The sequence below is a fragment of the Capra hircus genome, chromosome 13 (genome assembly GCF_001704415.2).
Source record: "Capra hircus breed San Clemente chromosome 13, ASM170441v1, whole genome shotgun sequence".
Taxonomy (NCBI): Eukaryota; Metazoa; Chordata; class Mammalia; order Artiodactyla; family Bovidae; genus Capra; species Capra hircus.
In genome coordinates this window covers 76,907,104-76,917,430 of record NC_030820.1, presented here as the reverse complement: position 1 = coordinate 76,917,430, position 10,327 = coordinate 76,907,104, and the positions used below count along the sequence as shown (strand labels likewise).

General features: G+C 44.0%; 1 long non-coding RNA gene across 1 annotated transcript; it reads right to left on the bottom strand.

Moving 5' to 3' along the window:
- LOC102189880 lies at nt 7,412–10,258 on the bottom strand. Its single transcript, XR_310506.3, has 5 exons — nt 9,998–10,258; nt 9,576–9,684; nt 8,721–8,785; nt 8,354–8,430; nt 7,412–7,629 (listed from the first exon to the last, which is right to left on the bottom strand). It is a non-coding gene; the product is annotated as an uncharacterized LOC102189880 (long non-coding RNA).

Here is a 10,327-nt window from a genome sequence, read left to right as displayed (position 1 = left end):
TTTCAGCAGCAAGTTGTAATTTCGGAGTTCTTGCAGAAGATGAGTGCACATCCTTCTACTCGGCCATCTTGTAGGTGTTTCAGGGATAAAACAGGATGGTAGTAAACCAGGGTGGGGTATGGATTAAAGAGAAAATAATTAACACAATGTCACACATGGTAAGCACTCAATGAGCTCACTTCTTCCATCTCTCGAACATAGATCTTCTTCCATCTCAATGTGGCAGGAAGATTTTATTCACTAGATATGAATTATGTTTCGGGACTTCCCTGACAGCTCAGTGGTTAAGGCTTTGTCTGTCTGAGGCCAGGGGCGGCGGCCGGGAGGAGCAACCTCATGTCCAAGGAGCGGTGGCTGCGTGGGCACAGGAAGGCCTAGAGGAGCCATCCCATGTTGAAGGTCAGGAAGGGCGGTGGTGAGGAGATACCCCTCATCCAAGGTAAGGAGCAGTGGCTGCACTTTGCTGGAGCAGCCATGAAGAGATACCCCATGCCCAAGATAAAAGAAACCCAAGTAAGATGGTAGGTGTGGCAAGAGGGCATCAGAGGGCAGACACACTGAAACCATACTCACAGAAAACTAGTCAATATAATCACACTAGGACCACAGCCTTGTCTAACTCAATGAAACTAAGCCATGCCCGCAGGGCAACCCAAGATGGGCGGGTCATGGTGGAGAGGTCTGACAGAATGTGGTCCACTGGAGAAGGGAATGGCAAACTACTTCAGTATTCTTGCCTTGAGAACCCCATGAACAGTATGAAAAGGCAAAATGATAGGATACTGAAAGAGGAACTCCCCAGGTCAGTAGGTACCCAATATGCTACTGGAGATTAGTGGAGAAATAACTCCAGAAAGAATGAAGGGATGGAACCAAAGCAAAAACAATACCCAGTTGTGGATGTGACTGGTGATAGAAGCAAGGTCTGATGCTGTAAAGAGCAATATTGCATAGGAACCTGGAATGTCAGGTCCATGAATCAAGGCAAATTGGAAGTGGTCAAACAAGAGATGGCAAGAGTAAACATTGACATTCTAGGAATCAGCGAACTAAAATGGACTGGAATGGGTGGATTCAACTCAGATGACCATTTTATCTACTACTGTGGGCAGGAATCCCTCAGAAGAAATGGAGTAGCCATCATGGTCAACAAAAGAGTCCGAAATGCAGTACTTGGATGCAATCTCAAAAGCGACAGAATGATCTCTGTTCATTTCCAAGGCAAACCATTCAATATCATGGTAATCCAAGTCTATGCCCCAACCAGTAATGCTGAAGAATCTGAAGTAAATGGTTCTATGAAGACCTACAAGACCTCTTAGAACTAACACTCAAAAAAAATGTCCTTTTCATTATAGGGGACTGGAATGCAAAAGTAGGAAGTCAAGAGATACCTGAAGTAACAGGCAAATCTGGCCTTGGAATGCGGAATGAAGCAGGGCAAAGACTAACAGAATTTTACCAAGAAAATGCACTGGTCATAGCAAACACTCTCTTCCAACAACACAAGAGAAGACTCTACACATGGACATCACCAGATGGTCAACACTGAAATCAGATTGATTATATTCTTTGCAGCCAAAGATGGAGAAGCTCTATACAGTCAACAAAAACAAGATGAGCTGACTGTGGCTCTGATCACGAACTCCTTATTACCAAATTCAGACTTAAATTGAAGAAAGTAGGGAAAACCACTGGACCATTCAGGTATGACCTAAATCAAATCCCTTATGATTATACAGTGGAAGTGACAAATAGATTCAAGGGATTAGATTTCATAGACAGAGTGCCTGAAGAACTATGGATGGAAGTTCATGACATGGTACAGGAGGCAGGGATCAAGACCATCCCCATGCAAAAGAAATGCAAAAAGGCAAAATGGCTGTCTGGGGAGGCCTTACAAATAGCTGTGAAAAGAAGAGAGGCGAAAAGCAAAGGAGAAAAGGAAAGATATAAGCATCTGAATGCAGAGTTCCAAAGAATAGCAAGAAGAGATAAGAAAGCCTTCTTTTGTGATCAATGCAAGGAAATAGAGGAAAAGAACAGAATGGTTCTCAGAAGAGACTAGAGATCTCTTCAAGAAAATTAGAGATCCCAAGGAAACATTTCATGCAAAGATGGGCTTGATAAAGGACAGAAATGGTATGGACCTAACAGAAGCAGAAGATATTAAGAAGAGGTGGCAAGAATACACAGAAGAACTGTACAAAAAAGATCTTCATGACCAAGATAATCACGATGGTGGGATCACTCACTTAGAGCCAGACTTCACACTGGAATGTGAAGTCAAGTGGGCCTTAGAAAGCATCACTACGAACAAAGCTAGTGGAGGTGATGGAATTCCAGTAGAGCTATTTCAAATCCTGAAAGATGATGCTGTGAAAGTGCTGCACTCAATACGCCAGCAAATTTGGAAAACTCAGCAGTGGCCACAGGACTGGAAAAGGTCCATTTTCATTCCAATCCCAAAGAAAGGCAATGCCAAAGAATGCTCAAACTATCCCACAATTGCACTCATCTCACATGCTAGTAAAGTAATGTTCAAAATTCTCCAAGTCAGGCTTCAGAAATACGTGAACCGTGAACTTCCTGATGTTCAAGCTGGTTTTAGAAAAGGCAGAGGAACCAGAGATCAAATTGCCAACATCCACTGGATCATGGAAAAAGCAAGAGAGTTCCAGAAACACATTTATTTCTGCTTTACTGACTATGCCAAAGCCTTTGACTGTGTGGATCACAATAAACTGTGGAAAATTCTTCAAGAGATGGGAATACCAGACCACCTGACCTGCATACAGATTTCTCAAGAGGCAGGTCAGGCAACAGTTAGAACTGGACATGGAACCACAGACTGGTTCCAAATAGAAAAGGAGTACATTAAGGCTGTATATTGCCAACCCTGCTTATTTAACTTATATGCAGGGTACATCATAAGAAACTCTGGGCTGGAAGAAACACAAGCTGGAATCAAGATTACCGGGAGAAATATCAATAACCTCAGATATGCAGATTATACCACCCTTATGGCAGAAAGTGAAGAGGAACTAAAAAGCCTCTTGATGAAAGTGAAAGAGGAGAGTGAAAATGTTGACTTAAAGCTCAACATTCAGAAAACGAAGATCATGGCATCCGGTCATATCACTTCATGGGAAATAGATGGGGAAACAGTGGAAACAGTGTCAGACTTTATTTTTTGGGCTCCCAAATCACTGCAGATGGTGACTGCAGTCATGAAATTAAAAGACGATTCCTCCTTGGAAGAAAAGTTATGACCAACCTAGATAGCGTATTCAAAAGCAGAGACATTACTTTGCCGACTAAGGTCCGTCTAGTCAAGGCTATGGTTTTTCCAGTAGTCATGTATGGATGTGAGAGTTGGACTGTGAAGAAGGCTGAGTGCCGAAGAATTGATGCTTTTGAATTGTAGTGTTGGAGAAGACTCTTGAGAGTCCCTTGGACTGCAAGGAGATCCAACAAGTCCATTCTGAAGGAGATCAACCCTGGGATTTCTTTGGAAGGAATGATGCTAAAGCTGAAACTCCAGTACTCTGACCACCTCATGTGAAGAGTTGACTCATTGGAAAAGACTCTGATGCTGGGAGGGATTGGGGGCAGGAGGAGAAGGGGACGACCGAGGATGAGATGGCTGGATGGCATCACTGACTTGATGGACATGAATCTTAGTGAACTCCAGGAGTTGGTGATGGACAGGGAGGCCTGGCGTGCTGCATTTCATGGGGTCACAAAGAGTCGGACACGATTGAGCGACTGAACTGAACTGAACTGAAGAGAGTATGGGTTTGATCCCTGGTCAGGGAACTAAGATCCCAGATATTTCCAACCAAAAAGCCAAAACATAAAACAGAAACAATATTGCAACAATTTCAACAAAGATTTTTAAAGTGGTCCACATTAAAAAAAAAAAAGAAAGGAACAGAGGGGATATGGGCAACAGCATTAAAAAAAAAAAGAATTGTGTCTCTATTATGTGTCAGGCCTGAGGTAAGTGCTTTACAGACCTGATTTCATTGATGCTTACAACTCTCTGAAGCAGGTATTGTTATGAATTCCATTTCACAGATGAGGAAACTGAGGCTTATGGAATTAAAGACGGTGCCCAAGGTCCCTCACCTAAGAGGTCAAAGAGGTAGGATGAGTCTGGAGCATCAAATGTTTAGTGAGACTGAAGCTGGGGAGACAAGATGCAGAAAGTTTGAGCAGCTAAACCCTAACATTGCCTGCAGAGTTCAAAGAAGCAGTAATAGCAAAGGAGAGAGACTCAAGCTGCATGGAATCTCTCAAGCGAATGTCTCCAACCCTGGCTGGTAGGCATTCGGGGCCACTTCTGACCTCAGAGGTGTTTCACCAAGGAAGTCAGAAGAATTTGAACTTGTAAGAACTGGAAATTGGCTCCTACCTATAAGACTGCATTTCAGTAAGAGGCTGCCATTAAGTCAAGGGTTATAGACTCAAGAGCCAGACCGACTGGGTTTGAATCCTGGCTCTATTACTTACAGGCTGTGTAACTTTAGACAAGATGTTTTCTCTCTCTGAGACTGATTCTTCAACTGACATATTTAATAATACAATCTGCCTCATACAGTTGTTGGAAGAATAATGTTTTATTACATGTGAAGAACTTAATTAACACACAATAAGAGCTCAATAAATGTTAGCCATTTGCTGTTTAGTTGCTAAATGGTGTCCACCTCTTTTCAATCCCGTGGACTGTAGCCTGCCTGACCCCCCTGTCTGTGGGATTCCCACATCCCCTATTACTACAAGGGCAAGTATATTAAAGAGGGAACTACACCAATGTGGGGAAACAGAAAGTGCATGACCTTAAAAACATACATACAGGGACTTCCCTAGTGGTCCACTTGCTATGGCTCCACGCTTCCAATGCAGGGGCACAGGCTCAATCCCTGCTCCGCGAGATCCCACACGCCCACATGCCATGGGACGACTAAGCCCGGGCACCACAATTACCTTGTGCCTAGAACCTGTGTTCCCTGACAAATCACTGCGGTGAGAATCCTGTGCACCCCTAGAGAGCAGCCCTGTTCGCCTCAACTAGAGAAAGCCTGCTCGCAGCAACAAACACCCAGAGCAACCAAAAATAAATGAGCTAAAATAAAAACATACCTACATGTGTTACTCAGCCACAGCCAATTATCAGGTAAGAAAATGGGCCCACTCTGACCAGATCTTCCAAATTTTCCATGAGAAGCCACAGTGGCCTCCTTTCTAACAAGCAGGTTTTCACCTCAAAGCCTTTGCACTGGTCTGTTCTATCCCACTGATAAACCACTCACTCCCTGATCTTGTTCAGCTCTGTACTCAGATGTGCAACTTTACATTTCTATTCCTTTTCCTCACTTTAGTTTTCTCCATTGCACTTATTAAATATCATAACACAGAGCATTCTTTTTTACGGTTCCTCCCTCTACTAGCAATGTCATGTCCCATGCAGGCAAGTATTTTTTTTTCCACTACTGTATCTGTAGCACCTAGAACAGAGCCCGACATGTGGTAGATACCTGAGTAGTAGTTACAGAATGGATCACGTGAGTGCATTTTAAGAAACATTCTGTGGACTCAATATGTCTTCAGGTTTCCGGGTTAAGTGATGCTTCAAGGAATCATTTAATCAGTTTTGCCTCACTGAGCACCTACTATGTGCAAGAAGCAGCTTTAGAAACTGTAGGGGATGCGAAAAACAGGAAATACTTGTTATGGTAAAAGGCTGTAAGTTATAGACAGAAAAGGAGTCAAATTTTAAGTCAGGGTGTATGACCTGATTCTGTCTCACACAGACTTGGGGAGCTGAGCCTCAGTTTCCTCATCTATGCAATTAGACTGGGGATCATGGTAGTTCTCTCCTCACAAGGCTGTTGTAATGAGTAACAAGTGTGCAGGTCAAGGGCCTTAGCAGTCCCACAAGACATTCGTTTAACATTGAGTGACCTACTTTGGGCCAGGCACTGCCACGTGCCATGGAGGGGCCACAAAGGAGTGGAAGTTGCTTTCTACGTGGTCATGGTCTACCGCAGGGAGACAGATGATGTATGTGCTACATATAATGTATGCATACTGTATATGCATTGGCACTATTTGTTACACAGTAAAAAAACATAAGGGAATACAAGGTGGCGGGGATTGTTTACTACAGGTCCCCATAGGTGGTGTTTGAGTAAACGGAGGGAAACATGCAGGGGTTAGGGCTGGTCATTCCAGATTGGAGTGAACTGGACAGTTAAGAGATCTCTTATGGCTGAAAAAGAAGGAAAAGAGATGAGGTCAGAGGTTACAGTGAGGAAGATAGCCCAGGCCATTGACTCCACCAGTTACCATGTAAGGTGGGGAGAGGACAGATGGGAAGAGTACTCACAGCATAGAGAATAGATGGTGGCTCCAACAGTAAAGAATCTGCCTTCCATGTGGGAGGCCTAGATTATCCTTGGGGCAGGAAGTCACCCGGGAGGAGTATGACCACCCATTAGACTATCTGTCTAATCAATGGTATGGTTTTTTCAGCAGTCATGTATGGATGTGAGTTGACTATAAAGCTGAGCACCAAATTGATACTTTTGAAATGTGGTGTTGAAGACTCTCGAGATTCCCTTGGACCGCAAGATCAAACCAGTGAACCCTAAAGGAAATCAACCCTGAATATTCATTCCAAGAACTGATGCTGAAGCGAAACTCCATACTTTAGCTACTTGATGCTCATTGGGAAAGACACTGATGCTGGGAGACTGAAGGCAGAAGGGAGCAACAGAGCATGAGAGGATCTGATGGCATCACCGACTCAATGGACCTGAGTTTGAGCAAGCTCCAGGAGTTGATGATGGACAGGGAAGCTAGGCATGCTGGGGTCACAGAGTCCAGACATGACTGAGCAACTGAACTGACAGTATTTCTGTCTAAAGCATTTCATGGACAGAGCCTGGTGGGGGCTGTGTCCAACAGGTTCTGTGCTTCAAAAAAAAAAAAAACTGTTTCTGCTGCAGCTGTTCTAAGTGGGAATTACGATCCCACGGGCAGTACAGTACAGATTAAAAAACCAAGACTAAAATCTTTGTTCAGCAGCACACAAGGATGCTGTCCATGGAATTCTCCAGTCAAGGATACCAGAGTAGGTTGTCATTCTTCTCCAGATCTCCCCAACCTAGGGATTGAAATCAGGTCTCCTGAACTGCAGTCTTCACTGCCTGAGCCACCAGGCAGCCCTTATTCCCTTATTGGCTGGAGGTCTCTCTTAAATTTTTGCTAGCTTGTTTCATCAAGGTTAGGAGGTTAAGAGAGGAAGGGAACTATCAGTGGATGTCAACAAGTCATGTAGAGTGTGGGATCCACCTTTTAACTCCGTATCATTTGGTTCAAGGTCTAATGACTCAAGAGAACAGCATTTTCATTTAAAGGATTTTATTTCTCCAGACAGGAAGGCTACAAAGTTAAAACCTTAATAACCAAAATTTACTATAACACTACATTTTTCACAACAGCCACAAGCTTTTTACCTCTGGACACTCAGGTTACACAACAACCCAAATCTTCATGCTTTCTCAGAAGTAAATGTACATCTTTCTCAAGAGGCCTTGCATTCTGACTCCACAGCTGAAATTTCTTAAAAAGAAAGATACATCACAATCAGTACTTCATTAGGATGCAAATGGCTGTTTGGGATGTTGGAGTATCTAGACTTCAGGAACTAGGATGATGTATAGTTAGTTACCAGACCAAGGAAGGAGGCTTCCAGCCTGGGGTCTGCCCATCAAAGTCAATATTGTTCCTGATATGCCAAATATTGATTCTACTCAACATTCTGCATGAAATAAATGCGAAGGATACTTTAGGGACAAATGGAGGCATCTGAAGGTAAAGGGGATAAGCAGGCATACAAAGTGTTATGTTTAAGAGAGGCAGAAGGTAAAAAACTGTCTCGATCTGCTCGCTGTGATGATGCAAGGCAGTAGTTAGTTTTAAAATATTTATTTCTATTGACTTGGCTGTACCAGGCCTTAGCTGATGCACATAGGACCTAGTTCTCTGACCAGGGGATCAAACCCAGACTCCTTTGCCACTGGACAGGGGAATCTGTCCGCCATGTTTAAGAGGCACATGGAGTAATGTATTGAGGTTGGCATCCAACTAAGTGTTAAGAATTCAATCTTTCATAATGAATTATAAGCCATCTGGAACTCAAAAGGTAACTTGGAACCCAACTTGCAACTGGTCCCCAAGTCACTCCCAAGTGGGCAAACCCAACACTTCTCTACCTGCAACACATTCAGTTATCATTTTACCAAGGGGTTAACACCTAGGGGACAAAAATTTACAAAAATCTTACCTATTACAGAACTGAACCAAACTGAAATCAGGCAGCCATCAACCTATGTAGGCCCTGATGTACACAGGGCTCTGGTCCTGTAGGAAAGTAAGAGGAAGCAAAGATAAATGATTTGAATGATGTCCAATTCCCACAAAAAAAAAAAAACGTACAGAAAGTCAGCGGTAAACAGAAAACAAATAGGAGTTATCTTTGAGGCCAACGCATCAGACAAAACTGGCTAATAGTTCAGTTGGATCAACAGGGTCGATCTGATGGGGAAAAAAGTCAAGTCATCAGCTGCAATGGCCATACTTGAGTCACAGAAAAGTAGAACACAGGGGGATAACCCCTTCAAAAGAAAAGCAGTTAAATAGATATGACTTACAAATTCTCTCCCAGTCCTGGATCCATCACGGTCCATTCAATGCCTGTTTGCTGCCAACAGTGAGCCTGAGATGAAAACATTTGAAACATGACCTGTTAAGTCAGCTAGATGCAAAAGCAGTGAGGGGACAGAAGAGCTGCTCAAGTTGGCATATCAGACAGAAACTGGCTTAGAGAAGTTAGATCAACATGGTCGATCTGTCGGGGAAAAAAGTTCATCATTATTGCCAGCAGGAAGCTCTTGGACTATACAAGGCAAACACCCGGCTTTCTGTAGTTAATATTTGATAGAGACCAGCGTGGCTGGCAAGAGCTGTGGGAAAATGGTTGGCTTTTACTTAAGTGACTGCAGCGTTTTGACTGTGTCAGGATATCATCATACTTGAACGCAACACGTCATCACTTCTAACACAGCAAGGTGTAAGGAAAACTTCATTTCAGAGCATTCATCCCAGCATTAGGGTGGCATTTTGTAATTAGACTAACATGGTCAAAAGAAACATTTGGCCTTCCTTAGAAAAGCAATGTATCACAGTATGCACCCATTTGGAAATTTAAGTACAAAAAGCTGTTTATTACTAAAAAAGGGAAGGAACGGGCATCTGAGTATGTGGCATAAGGAGCATTTAAAAATTAACACCGATTCACTTATCCTAGTTTGAAATGTGTCTAATACATGTTTTTGTGAATTATAATAAAACGAATTCAGAATACCTCAAGAAAACCGAGTAACTAAAATATGCTTATTAGTTACCCTTACTCTCTTTTGTTCCCCTGCAAGGCGGCCTAGCAAACCAAGAGGTTCCTCAGAGCACAAATTCCTGCAACAGGCCAAAAAAAAGAAAAACGTGCTTACTCCAGACGTCAGGAAGCTGAAGGTTCTGCCTGTCGACACGTGGTTCCCTTGGAGCCCCAGCAGGGACCCCTCCGCCAAGATTCATTCTGTAGCGTCTGATCACGCAAATCTGCAAACCAACAAAGAAAGGTCGTCAGTCGCCATCTTTCCAGTCAGAAGAGAACAGGGCACCGCCTTTTGAGGCCGGTGTTATCAGAATTAACTGGCAAGTATTCAAAGACATCAACATGGTCGATCTGATGGGGAAAAAAGTGAGTTCATCATTTACACCGGCCGAGGAACCCTAGGTTTCTTCAGCTCTCATTCATCTCCCCAACGACGCTTAGACCTATTCAGTCAAAGGAGAGGAGACCACCAGGAGAGCCGACGGCACAAAGAGGGAAAAGGAGGCGCAAAGATGTAGAAGCGAGGTTTCTACTCACCACGTACAGTAGCAAATTCTGATTCCAGGGTTGAGACGACATCGGATGAGGAACAGACGGCACACCACAAAGAAGAGAGAGCGCCGCAGACGCGAAAGGAAGAACAGCGAGCGAGCCTCCCTTAAGTAGCCAGCGGGGACTCTCACGCCTGCGCACTGGCTCCGAGGCGCTTCCTTTTCCCCGCCCCCGCCAAGCCCGCGCCGCGCGAGGCCCTCTGGGAAATGTAGTCTCCGCGCCGCCCAGACGTAAGAGGTCTTAATGGTCGTCCAGGCCGCTTTAGCCTCGCCCGTTCTCAGTACCTACTAGGCCTCCGGGTGCCGTCGGCCTTGT